Raw genomic sequence first — 14956 nt, forward strand, 5'->3', positions numbered from 1 at the left:
CGACCAAGTATACCTCCAGTCTTCCGGAACTGCGATGGGAAAACGATTTGCCCCAAGTTATGCAAACCTCTTCATGGCGGAGTGGGAAAGGGAAGTTCTGCCACTCTGTCCATTAAAACCAGATTTCTATGGACGCTTTCTAGATGACGTTTTCATAGTCTGGACGTACACACTAGACGAATTTTGGACGTTTTTCAACATTTTGAACAATCATCATTCATCTGTCAAATTAATGGCAAATGTAAGTCATAACAGCATAGATTTCTTGACACCACCGTCTTTAAAAGTAGCAACACCAAAAACACTGGCCAACTAGATCTTAAAGTATTTTTCAGAGAAACTGATACACATCAACTATTGTTCAAGAGCTCCTTTCACCCCAAACACACCTTCTCTGGCATCATAAAATCTCAGATTCTCCGTTTTCATAGGATATGTACTCAGAAGACCGACTTTGAGTCAGCATGTACGCTGGTATTTAGCAAAGTAAGAGCAAGGGGATACTCCAAACGCTATCTACGACGTATAAAAAACAACACTCTAGCTGAGCTTGCCGCCAAAGAAACAAATAATATGCAATCAGCAGTTAAAACCAAAACTTGTGGCCATCCAAGATGTCAAACATGCAAAATCTTAAACATATCCGACCATTTCCATAACAAAACATCTGGCACAAAATTCCCAATATTAGACCAACTTTCATGCAATAGTTCAAACATAATTTATCTAATTTCATGCAGACAACGCGACAAGCAATACGTGGGGGAGACTCAAAATGCACTTAGGGAAAGAATTAACGGTCACCGATCAGACATAGTCACCAAAAATGACAAACCGGTCTCAATTCATTTCAACCAACCAAATCATGATATTTCTGATCTCATTGTCACGCCAATAGAAAAGACAAAGAGCGACTTTGAAACTACAGAAGAAATTAAAACGTTTAGGCTAACAAGAGAAAAATTCTGGATTGACAAATTGAAAACAACAGCCCCCCTAGGTTTGAATATTCATACGGCTAGCGCAATACTCCCTTTTGTAGTTCCATTTAGCGCAACAGCAGCAAGTGCATCCAAAATCATCAGAAAACACTACACTGATCTCCAAGAAAATCACCCGAAAATATTCACACAGAAACTTATAATTGCATATTCTAAAAATAAAAATCTGAACGACATCCTAGTGCACAGTAAATTAGATTAAATAAACCAGTCTCCACCCCAACCCAAAACAAATCATATATCAAATCCTATCCCTAACCGTTAGTAAATAAAAATCAACTAGATATAAGAATCCCTAGCCCTAACCCGGTGATGTGGAACAAACACGATTTTTTAGAAAATCCAATCCGTAGTAGGAAACACACTAATGTGGCTCTCTCCCGAAAGCCTCAAATTTATTTTCTTTTTTCTTCAGAAACAATAATACCAGAATACCAGAAGCGCCATCCAAGGAAGACCATCAGCACCACCAACACCAAAAAACAACATCAAATTTATTTTCTCCCGAGAGCCTCAAATTTATTTTCTTTTTTCTTCTTCAGAAACAAAAATACAAGAAGTACCAGAAGTACCAGAAGTACCATCCAAGGAAGACCATCAGCGCCACCAACACCAAAAAACAGTGAAATCGCTTTTGTGTATAAATCTAATGTATTGTATGTATTTTTAATAAAACTAGGAAATATCACGAACTAATTTTTCATCATCCTAGGTCAGTGCTTATGTGGAGATTTAACCTCTCCCCCAAATTCTTAAACCTAACCCTCGCCCGCGCCAGGCTGATGTAAACCTGGTTCGAGATATTTCCCTTATAGAGATAGTCAATTCACGCCTATATATATAATTTTGTTTCTTCACAAATTCTATTACTCTTATTATTTCATCTATGTCTTATGTTTTTATATGTATAATATCTGTTAGCCTATGATGCATGTTCTTTTTGAGATTATATTATCTTTTATGTTATATGTTCCATTTAAATAGTCTCCTAAAGCAATGTATATAAATATTAACAACTTTAGGAAGAGCCCATCGACTAGAACTGCATCATAAAATTAAAATTCAATTTCTATATTTATGTCCATACTTAATATTTCCTCGCCTTAACTGATTCTCCCAAGCAGACGGGCCTATTTGTTCCATAAATAGTTCGAAAAACCCGCTCAATTCCCTATTTAAATCATTAATTTCCATTATTCAAAATCCCTTCACGTTAATTACCCCACTGCAAATGCAAACACGGCAAAAAATTAAAAATTAAAACAAAATTATTTGTTTACATTACTTATCTTTTGATCTTATCTTTTGATCAAATCAAATCAAAACAATGAGCTGCCATAATGAATACTCATCTTAATCTGTTCAATCTACTCATCACTTAAAGCCGCTACTTAATCATCCGCTCATCAACTCACAAATATATCACTCGGGTGTTTAATCAGAATTAGGGCTTGCCCAAATTAATTTTGATTGGCTTATCCCTTCTTGTTGGGTACAAATAGGCCTGAAAGTTTCAATTAAGTTAGACTATCATCGCTTGACAAAACAATATTCTAACCAATGCTATTTGAATAATAGAAAGCGTACGCAACAAAGAAATTAATATATAAATAATATACTAAGAAATACCGTTATCTGTTCAACAGATCAACTATAAAAACAATAACACGTATAATACACAGCTGTATATCTATATTATTTGTATATAAACATTTTGAAAAAAAACAAACCCCCAACAAATAGCTGCATATAAATAGCTATAAACAGCTATAAAATGTATTATATTGTTGTCCATTGCATATTGCAAATTTTACATATTACATGTATTATTTATATTTTGTATCAGTGTATAATATTGTAATAATATTTGTAAATAAATATATTTAAAAAAAAAAAAATACCACTCCGAAATGTGCATCGCGATTTAATCGAGGAACTTCACTACTATATTTCATGTAAGATTTTTTTCCTTTTGTATATTTATTGTATATTTTATGTATCCCCCACACTTTTATTATACTTGTTAATTTTTTCTTTTTTGAACTGAATTATTGGGATTAAACCACACTACACACGGTGTGACCAATAAACACTTTAATTCAAACGATTTATTGTATTTTCACAGTTACTGTTCTTCCAATTTCATTCCGTCACGTTACAATTCAGGGAAATTACTATAAACGCTTGAGCACAAGCCTTAATCAATTCGCCATTTAATTCCACATTCTTTGTCTTAGCATCGCCGAATATCTGGTAACGAACATAACTACATATATATTAGTTTAACTTGCATTTAGGTCTTACATTCACATATATTACACCACACATATTACAGAGAACAGGTCCGAACACAACCTATACACATCAATTTTTCCCCTCTATTGTCTCGTCTCCACCATTTGCTTCCCCAACCCTTTGGAACATGGATATGTTCCGCACCAGACGTCCTCTTCTTCCCACGCCCACGCATGTACCAATGGACTGGCCTCAGTTAAGAAACAGATTCTAACCACCATCAGGCTTTTACCAACCACCACCAGGATTCCACCAACCACCACCAGGATTCCACCAACCACCACCACCTCGGTTCCACCAACCACCACATGGGTTCCACCAAACCAGGGCCTACCAAAGGAGCGCCAACAAAACCAGGGCCTACCAAAAGAGCGCCAACCAAACCAACGCCTACCAAAGGAGCGCCAACCAAACCAACCTACCAACAACCCTCAGAGAATTCAGGTGTCATCAAGGCCTTCTTCCAGGTCCTCCAGTGCCTCCACCATTTGACCATTATGGAGAGCCAAGAGAATGGAAAACCCACCAGAGGTTTCGCCTGGAAGATCCAAGATCTGAACAAGTTCGTCAAGCCGGCAATGATACACCTACCATAGCCACTACAATTGAGGCATTGCACTTGAAATGGGCCAAGGACGTCGCCTCATCCCTGTCGACACACTACCGAGCCATGCTAGCGGATAAACTGGAGTACTTGAAGTCACGTCACTTTACCAAAGACGCTGTACAAGAGTACTCTAGCCACGCCCTAGCATGGGCCAAGAAGTAATACGGCAAGCGACTTCAGGATAGTGTGAAGACAGAGTTCCATCGCCTACTGTCCACGGTCTATAAAACTGCCAAGCACCCCCACCCCCATCACCAATGCACATTACACACAACCTTCTCCGGGACACACCAAAACGAAACACACCAAACAAGAGAAAATTATCCCTTGGAGAAGGCACTTGCATTAACACTTTCTCAAAGCGTGCAACTAGATCAACAAGTTCGCCCAGGGTTGTATCTGACTCACCTACTTCCTCGGGATCTATATCGCCACGGAACGCGCTTGTTGACTGTCTGTCCCCTAGATCGCCCATCATTCCCAACCCTAGAATCGCCACCAGATCTTCCACCAGATGTAAGCGATCACTCAACCTATCCCTAAAGAGACCTCACAGCTACAAAGGTAAAGACGAGAAGGATTTGTGGTACCTACCACCAGTCATGGCGAAGATCCTGGTTATTGGATCCTCTTACCTGGCTAGGATTGTATCCTTCCTCGGGGACGGGGAGATCCATGGCTATTCTGGAGCCAAGATCAGCCACATCAAACAGATCCTCCAGAACTACATGGGTCCTGCACCAGAAGAATTAGTGATACACGTCGGGCTCAACAACAGGGGGAAAAGTGGACCAAGGATTCACGAGCAGATGCTAGATCTACTCAAGGTGACCAGAGCAACTTTCCCAACAACCAAGCTCTTCGCCACACAGATCCCCACTTCTTCCCGACTCCGACAAGAAAATCCGATCGCCTACCAAAACATCACCAGCTACAACCAATTGATCTCCACGACACCTTCACCAAACGCCACAACATTACCAACCTTCAAGGGCAAAATAGAACTGAAAGGTAACGACGCCATCCACTGGAGCACAGACACGGCCAGAGAGATCATCAACTGCTGGATGAGGAATTTAAACTAGGATTAGGGAAAAGGAATGAGAAGCCGTCTTTAGGACAGATAGTTGTCAATTGAGCGACAGACTTCTCAGCCACCTAGAAATGAACATTCTTGGTAAAGGCCTAAAATTCATCCCAATCCCCACAATAACACCCATAGACCCCATCAACCAGGCAACCGATCGCTTCCAAAGAACACTTTCGTTGACGTACTTGTTTGGGAACAAACCTGGCAGGGGTCAAAAATTATTCACAGAACAATCGACATGTAAACCACCTAAAAAGACATTATCACCAGCCATCGTAAAAACTTTCGACGAAATGAACACAGAAATATCATCCCTTCAACGACAATCACAAAAACCAAATATCAACCGAGCAACTAAAACAGCATTAAACACCCTCAAAAAAGACAAAATAATAATTAAGAAAAGCGACAAAGGCTCGTGTTGTGTCATAATGAATCGCGCAGACTATATTTCAGAGGCGGAAAAACAATTAAGTAATCCTATACATTACACTAAATTAGACCAACCCATCTTTAAGGACACCGCAACTTCAATAAACAACATCTTACATGAATTGCAAGACAAGGAATATTATAACAGCAAAACAGTATGATTATCTATCTGCTAAATCTGATTGCCGACAAAGACATCTCTATACACTACCAAAAATACATAAAAATCCAGAAACAGAATGGTTTATAGCTAATAAATTACCCAAGGGGCGCCCAATAATATCAGACTGTGGCAGCGAATCATACAAGGTATCACAATATATAGACCATTTCTTATTACCCCTAGCATGCCAACACCCTTCCTACCTTAAAGACACTAATGATTTCATTCACAAAATCAAACAGTTAAGAGTCCCCGAACACACCATGACGTTTTCATAGTCTGGTCGTACACACTGGGCGAATTTTGGACGTTTTTCAACATTCTGAACAATCATCATCCATCTGTCAAATTAACCGCAAATATAAGTCATAACACACCACCGTCTTTAAAAGTAGCAACACCAAAAACACTGGCCAACTGGAAACTAAAGTATTTTTCAAAGAAACCGATAGACATCAATTATTGTTCAAGAGCTCCTTCCACCCCAAACATACCTTCTCTGGCATCATAAAATCTCAGATTCTCCGTTTTCATAGGATATATACTCAGAAGACCGACTTTGAGTCAGCATGTACGCTGGTATTTAGCAAACTAAGAGAAAGGGGATACTCCAAACGCTATCTACGACGTATAAAAAAACAACACTCTAACTGAACTTGCCGCCAAAGAAACAAATAATATACAATCAGCAGTTAAAACCAAAATTTGTGGCCATCCAAGATGTCAAACATGCAAAATCTTAAACATATCCGACCATTTCCATAACAAAACATCTGGCACAAAATTCCCAATATTAGACCAACTTTCATGCAGTAGTTCAAACATAATTTATCTAATTTCATGCAGAAAATGTGACAAGCAATACGTAGGGGAGACTCAAAATGCACTTAGGGAAAGAATTAACGGTCACCGGTCAGACATAGTCACCAAAAAAGACAAACCTGTCTCAATTCATTTCAACCAACCGAATCATGACATTTCTGATCTCATTGTCACGCCAATAGAAAAGACCAAGAGCGACTTTGAAACTTCAGAAGAAATTAAAACGTTTAGGCTAACAAGAGAAAAATTCTGGATTGACAAATTGAAAACAACAGCCCCCCTAGGTTTGAATATTCATACGGCTAGCGCAATAGCTCCTTTTGTAGTTCCATTTAGCGCAACAGCAGCAAGTGCATCCAAAATCATCAGAAAACACTATACTGATCTCCAGGAAAATCACCCGAAAATATTCACACAGAAACTTATAATTGCATATTCTAAAAATAAAAATCTGAATGACATCCTAGTGCACAGTAAATTAGATTAAATAAGACCAGTCTCCACCCTGACCCAAAACAAACCATATATCAAATCCTATCCCTAACCGTTAGTAAATAAAATCAATTAGATATAAGAATCCCTAGCCCTAACCCGGTAATGTGGAACAAACACGATATTTTAGAAAATCCAATCCGTAGTAGGAAACACACTAATGTGGCTCTCTCCCGAAAGCCTCAAATTTATTTTCTTTTTTCTTCAGAAACAATAATACCAGAATACCAGAAGCACCACCCAAGGAAGACCATCAGCGCCACCAACACCAATAGACAGTGAAATCGCCTTTGTATATAAATCTAATGTATTGTATGTATTTTTAATAAAACTAGGAAATATCACGAACTAATTTTTCATCATCCTAGGTCAGTGCTTATGTGGAGACTTAACCTCTCCCCCAAATTATTAAACCTAACCCAGGCACCCAGTCTCCGGGTTACCTATTTAGGGTGCCAGTCTCCGGGTTACCTATTTAGGGTATTTTCCGGTATTTAGTGTGTTATCCGGTATTTAGTGTTTTTCCGGTGTTTTCCGGTATTCAGTATAAAATGGTGTTTTCCGGTAGTTTTCCGGTATTTTACGGTTGTTTTCCGGTGTTTTCCGGTGTTTTCCAGTATATAGTATTGCCGTATTGAACATGGCCACTATCAGCAACCATACTATTGGGGTTGTATATACGTTTCATTGTACGGGTCTACGAACAGCTGTTTCAAGGTTGTTCGCATTTACAGATTGAATTTACTAAAATCAAAACTTAAATTTTCTTTACTTAATCGTTTACTAGAAAATGAATTAACTTAACAGAATCCGTCTTAACGAATCACGATACGCTATATACTTGATTGCATGATGACGTTGCCGTTCATCAAACAATTTACAAATGAATTTAACGACACGATCGCTTGGATATGTTTTCTAGACGAAGCTAATACACCTAGATCTCCCCTTCTTTAAGACCTAATACAATACTATAATGAGGGTTTTTCCTCTCCCTAATGCCTGGGATATATTACCATACACCAATGGCAGGACAGTCGAGATTCCTTGACTCGACAACTTTCTTCTTAGGGGACCATCGCACTTTCTACAATTTTCAGATTGATCGCCTGGCAAATGAAATACGGCTCCACGTGAGTAGAGACACTAAGTCAAACGTAGAGTTGGTTATTTCAGTGTATTGTATTAGTGTACTCTATAATCAGATGCTTTTTGTTTTTGCTCCGGAAAATGAGACAATTAAAGTGTATATTTATGACGTTGTTATCACCCATATGACGTACTAAGTGCAATTATAGGTTTTTTCATGGTTCTTATTGACACAATCGATTACAAGTCTTTTTTTTCTTGTGTTGCCATTTTTAAAAAATATTGTCGGCCACAGCATGGGTCTATGAGTTTTTAAAAGGAAAACTGTCTGACCTTTTAAAGTATTGATGTGTCTTCTTTGAAAGAAGTTATTGTTTGACACGGAAAATAAATTACATTCTAGATTGGTAGAGAAACCAACGAGAATAATCCTTGATTAAAACTTTTTGGGCTGGGACACTATCGAATGCAGTGGGACCAAATCAAGAAAAAAACGGGATACATCTTTAAATGCCAGCTGTTTTATACGATCTATTAAATCCATCCCTCTGCTAGTGCTTGTTTTCTGAATAGTTAAGTTACAGATGATGTCACTATTATAGACAATAAAAAAAACAAATGTAGGAAACTACGCCATGGTTATATGTGCATATGATTGTGATGGTCTAAAGATTCATTCTTTCACATGCACGCCAATGGGACTTCGGTTTCCCGAATGACTAAGTTCTACCGTTTGGAAGCTGTGTCCTTCGCACCCTAATTTGATTACTTGTGAATTAACACCTATTAAAGGAGCTAAATCTCTCTTCTTTGGCAACTGGAAATGGATACAAATGGGCCGCAACGCATGTAATAATGTAATATATGAATGTATATTAAGTGATTTACATTCAATCGTTTCTGTTTTAACTGTAATTTATATTCATCTATGTCGACGAAATACGCGAAGAGTCCAAATTGAATGGCAGTCTTTGGCCTCTAGTTATTCCCGTCTACACCGGTAGTATTCTCTCATGGGATATGTTAAGCCTCGTTCATCTAGTCGCTTCATTACAAATGGCATTTGAAAGCATTCTTGCACGCGATTTCATTGTGTCTTAAATATTAGATATCAGAAGCCCACCTATTGCAATGTCGAAGACTGTGGATGATTTAGCGACTCCCCTCCTTTAATTAAAACGAATGTACAATAGTTATATTTGGATAAGGAATGTTTGTATATTATTCACAGTTTTGCTGACAGGTTATCTGGTTAATGTGGTGGGAACTATGTGCCAATTAACACCAATCAACTTTCCTGATATAGGATCAAAGACAGGTAAAATCTTGACCATTTTAGTATAGATTACAATATCATTTATAGAACTGACAATCCAAAGTGTTATTAATCCATCTAAATGACACGCTACTTAAACTAACTCTGGAAGCAACAATTTTATTGATTCCATTTGGGAGGATCCGCGGTGGCACTGGCTGGCTAGTCAGGAGGTCCCAGGTTCCACACTGGTGTTAGCCGTGAAGGTTACGCGGGACTCGCCGGTGTGGGTTCCCTTTTCAGTGGTATAGGGCGGATAACTTAACGAGAAACGGCGTCTAATCGTTCGGAGGGGATGCAAAACCGAGGTCTTGTATGCAGGTAAAAGAACAGCGGACAGTTGGAATAACAGTAGGTCGTAGCGCTGCTACTGCATGGCGTATTTCCGTTTTCATTTGTAATGTTGGGGTAGTAAAATTGGTGTACAATGTTTTTCTCCTTCTAGTAAATCGGTTGCATTGGTAGAATTTCTTACTCTGACTTGAGAAATTTTTGTTATAATAGACCTAAAATTATTATTGATATCTTTCAAACCTTGAAAACCAATTGAAGACTGAGTGCATAACACGAAGAATGTGTGGTAAATAGTCAAATTCACAGGCTGCGCTTGAATCACAGTTCTTCCACCATTAAAATTTGTAGTTGCTAGTTTTTCTTAAAAATGCTAGCCTGTAACAATACCCGTTGCACTTTGTTTGACCTTACACATGTCTAGCCTTTGATACTGTACTTTACTAGCCTTTAATAGACGACATTTGCATTTAGTATAAAATGTCAGGTCAATAATTATTACCTATTCCTATTATATAATCAACTCTTCATTATTAGATGGGCGTACAGCTCTTTGACCTTTATCGTTTTGATGCAATATTATCAAAAAATGTTACCTATGTTAGCGAAATACACACTTTGTTAACACGTTCGAGTTAGAGACGCGCACTCTCAGAAAGGGAGCCACGGTGGCGCAGTCAGCAAAGCGCTGCATTTAATCCCGGTGTTGGCAAAGAAAATTCCCTTTGTTTCCCCTTGTAAGTGGTTTAGGACGCATTGCCTGCCAAGGAAAAGTGTCTAGAAGTTCGGTTGGGACGAATATCCGATGCGTCGTGTGGTGGCTGGAGTGCACTAAAATAACCCTTGCCAGTTGGAATTCATTAGCTGTCCTGACAATTTCAGTAGGGTTTTGTGACATCCCGAATGAGGATTAGTCAAACCAGTGGTGTAAACATTAAACATTCCACCATGTCATTGAGAGCCGGTTTTGCTTATTACTGATTTATGGGTATCCTTGCTCTTAAAAGTAACCAATGGTGGCTGCTTCAGGTGTAATGAGATGTGATCATACTTTAAGATTCCTTTGACAAGTCTTGAGGCGTTGTTTTGGGCGATTTGAAGTCTATCAAGAGCTGCTTCTGGTGCTTCAGATCAAAGCGAATTGGAATAGAAAACATAATATGGTGAAATTCTATTTCAATAATCCGCTTGTGCGTAGAGGTCTGTAGCAGTGGGAGAAAACCGAGGACCTGGAGAATATTCACGAGCCTGGGCAGGCGATCCCACTGACTAAGTCAAGTATAAGCTTGGTATGGAAACTACACCACTTGACTCAATGGCAGGGTTTATGATTCCCCCCCCCCACACTTTCTGTGTGCAGAAAATTAAATCTAATATGTATAATAATGCATTTACTTGTCGTAACAGAACATTTCAATTAGAATTGTCTCAATAAATGTAGAAGAAAAATCCCTGATAATATAAAAGTATGAGACTGTGTGATAAATATTATTAGGATTCCATATGAAAGCTTTTTGTTTTTGTTAAAACTATTATTATATCTCAGTATATAACCATAGAAGCTTTCTGAAATTTAGTAGGTCAGATTGCCTTGGAAATTTATTTCTATATTAGCTAAGACACTACTGACATGTACATATAATATGGAGTTTGTCGTTCGAACCGGAAGTGCCACCATCTTGAAACGTAAAAAATCCCCAAGGCTTTTGTGAGGTTTTACGTACAGACATGGGAACAGAACCACTGAGCCGCACCTGCGACACGCAATAGCGCAATACACGTGGGAAAGGTTCATAGTCAAATTTGACACTTCAAGGAAGGGTTGATGAAAATGAGCGTCATGCTAACGTTAACGTCAGACAGCATGACATATTCGGGCGTGAGTCTGTTATGGTGTGGGGAGGAATCACCATGACTGGCAGAACGGACTTGCATATTGTTCAAGGAAGGGTCACTGAAGTGTACTACCGTGACCACATCCTGGCACCGATAGTTCTGCTCTTTGCTCAACGTGCAGGTCGACGTTTCATCTTTCAAGATGATAATGCCTGTGCCCACCGCGCTCGTGTCGTGAATGACTACCTCCAGCGTCACCATATTGTCCATATGCCTTGGCGAGCCATGATTACTGACCTTTCCCCTACAGAGTATGTCTGGGACATGATCGGGAGACGTGTTCGTCGACGTCAACGTCAACCGACAACACTGTAAGAATTGGCCGTGGCACTTCAAGAGGAGTGGGTCAGATTGGCCCAAATCGTGATTGGACGGTTGATTAGGAGCATGCCACGACGAATTGCTGAATGTCTGAGGATTGGTGGAGCAATTACTCATTATTTAGACGAAAATCAAAAACGTCCATTTTCACTTTTGACAGTGTATCTCTTTGCGAGTGAAATGGGGCCGCTATATAAGCCGCCCATATGAACTGTTTATGTTCATGTGTAGGCAATTGGCCTGTTATTAACATACACTGGTTACCCCCCTCTAATAAAAACAGCAGTGCATTTACGCAGTTTTGTTTTGTTTCTGAATATCCCCTACTTTTTTTGAAGAGTATATAACCCATAGCATATGATAGAAAGTTACCATGGATATGAAAGCTTTCATATCTGCCTAGCACATCTAGTTATAATTATTATTATTATGTATCACGTCACTGTACTAGACGGATAGAAGGAAGCCCTATTACAATAATTAGAACCTTCCTGGTACATACAGTTGTATATCTGTTGGTTGCAGATTGGCTGTGTATAAAAACAGTTCTTTATATTTCAGTCGTATTAAAAGTAACGTATTGTCGATAAACAACCCAGTTAGAAAGATGAAAGAACACTGTCGACTATGTCTTATCGATCATTACCTATTTACAGTAGGAGGAGATAAAGGACCCCGATTCACCTACAAGGCACATCACTTAAAAATAACAGATTTACGACAACAACAACTGTCTTAACGACCAGATTTCGTCTCGCCCAACATTAAATCAATTCTGATATCTTAATACGACTTAGCAGTGGATACTATAATGTTTTAATATTTATGTTAAATATAACATACATAATCATTACTATTGACCTTTCTGTACCGATTTAGACATAGATTCGTTTTTGAATTCCAAACCACGCTTTGATACTTTCAAAATCTTTACTCTGAAGCCGACAACAAAACCCTTAAATCAATTCTGATATTTTAATTTGACTTAGCAGTGGGTAATATAATGTTTTAATATTTATGTTAAATATAACATACATAATCATTACTATTGACCTTTCTTGTACCGATTTAGACATAGATTCGTTATTGAATTCCAAACCACGCTTTGATACTTTCGAAATCTTTACTCTGAAGCCGACAACAAAACCCTTAACTGGGCTAGATCTAAACCAGGAAAATTGCCCAAACCATGTATTTGCTGTGAAACATCATTTGGGAATAAAGTAGCTTGTCATTGAAATGTACGAAAAAAAATATATGCTTTTTTAAAAGAAACATTTTTTTTCTTTTACAGTTGCTATGCATCTATACTCTCAACATAGATTGTAATCTTAATCTGCTTTACAATGCTATTGGTGGTTATTTTATGGCATGATAATGAATTTCTTTAAAAAAAATAAAGCTCACATATGACACGTATTCAACGGACATCGTACAGTTATTAATCAGAATGTGTGTACCAACACACAAGACTACTATCTGTACATGTGTGGATTTGTGCTGGGTGCCAAAGGATTTCTGGGGCTTAACTACATGATTTTCTATATTGACTTAATTAACTTGGATTCAATGATTGTAGCTGACTCCTTCCTTTAAAATAATATTAAGTCACGTAGCAAACTAAACTTAAGGTAACTATTAAACGAAACAATATTAAAATTTGTTAATTCTAAAAAATCTGTGTACACTTGTAGGGTTACTCTTTTGATCATCTCTATAAATTTATGTAGGGATATACCACGAATGCAATCACTATGTAAATCCTTTCAACTTATGGTATTTGAGAGAGAGAAAAATGGGGTTTAACGTCCACTTGACACAAACTAGGTCGTTTTAGGACTAACATATTGTTCAATGTTATTTCAATAATTCGCTTGCACATAGGGGTATTTAGCAGTGGGAGGAAACCGGGGGACCCGGGAAACCCCACGCGGTTGGACAGGCGACCCTACTCCTTGTTACGCACAACCAAGAAATAGAAAGCACGCCAGTTGACTCAATGATAGACCTTATGATACAACGCGCATGCCCGCAATGGTATTTGAAGTCGAGTTAAGTAGTAAAAGAAGATTCGAATTAGGATATTGTGCTTCTTGCTATATTATAAATGAGGATGTCTGAGCAGTGGATTCGCATATTCAGACTTGAATATTAAATACAGATTTTAATCAGTTATATCTGCAGAATGTCTCCAAAACACATTTAATTAAATCAGTTTACTAAAACGAACTCAATAATATATCATAAACAAGAGCATCGCTAACGCTGCAATATACGTCCACACTCCTGCTTTGATTGATATGGTACTTTTTAAAATGAAGAAATGAAATATGAAATGACTGTAATATGACAAGAGGCAAAGAAGGCTAGGCGTTGGGTTTGTTTTGCCAAATTTACAGACGAAAATTAACAAAAAATGGGTGTGACACTGCCCCAGGGGGGGGGGGGCATGAACCAGAATAAATAATTGCTGTCTTTACACTATAAGGAAGAAATATGCAAAGTTCCAAGATGATCCATTCAGAATTGCAGTCTGTAGACGATAAATACAAAAATTGGGCGTGGCTCTGCCCGTGGGGGTCTGGACATGCAGTTGCCGTCCTTGGGCTACAAGGAATACATATCTCAAGTTCAAAGACGACCCATTTAGAATCGTGGCCTTTAGTCAACACAGAGAGACACAAAGAAAAATGGGTATGGCTCTGCCCCTGGGAATTGGGCAATCACCAAAAAAATACAGGGGTAATTCTTAGTATATAAGGATTAGGTATGTTTTAAAGACGATCGATTAAGAATTGCGAGCCGTAAGTGACAAACAGACACACAAAAAGAAAATGAATGCAATAAATACAAGAAAAGGGCGTGGCTCCGCTACTGGGGGTCGGGCATGCACCAAAAACAATAGGGATCATCCTTATGGTATAAGGAATTCATATGAAATTTTTTCAAGACGATCGGTTAAGAATTGTGGCCTGTAGGCGACACACAGACACGTAAAAAGAAAATGGGCGTGGCTCTGCCTCTGGGGGATAGGCATGCACTATAAACAAGAGAGATCATCCTGAGGGTATAAGGAATAAGTATGTAAAGTTTCAAGAATTGTGGCCTGTAGGCGACCCAGCTACACGTTTTTCGAGATTCG

The sequence above is a fragment of the Patella vulgata genome, chromosome 3, assembly GCF_932274485.2.
Source record: "Patella vulgata chromosome 3, xgPatVulg1.2, whole genome shotgun sequence".
NCBI lineage: Eukaryota > Metazoa > Mollusca > Gastropoda > Patellidae > Patella > Patella vulgata.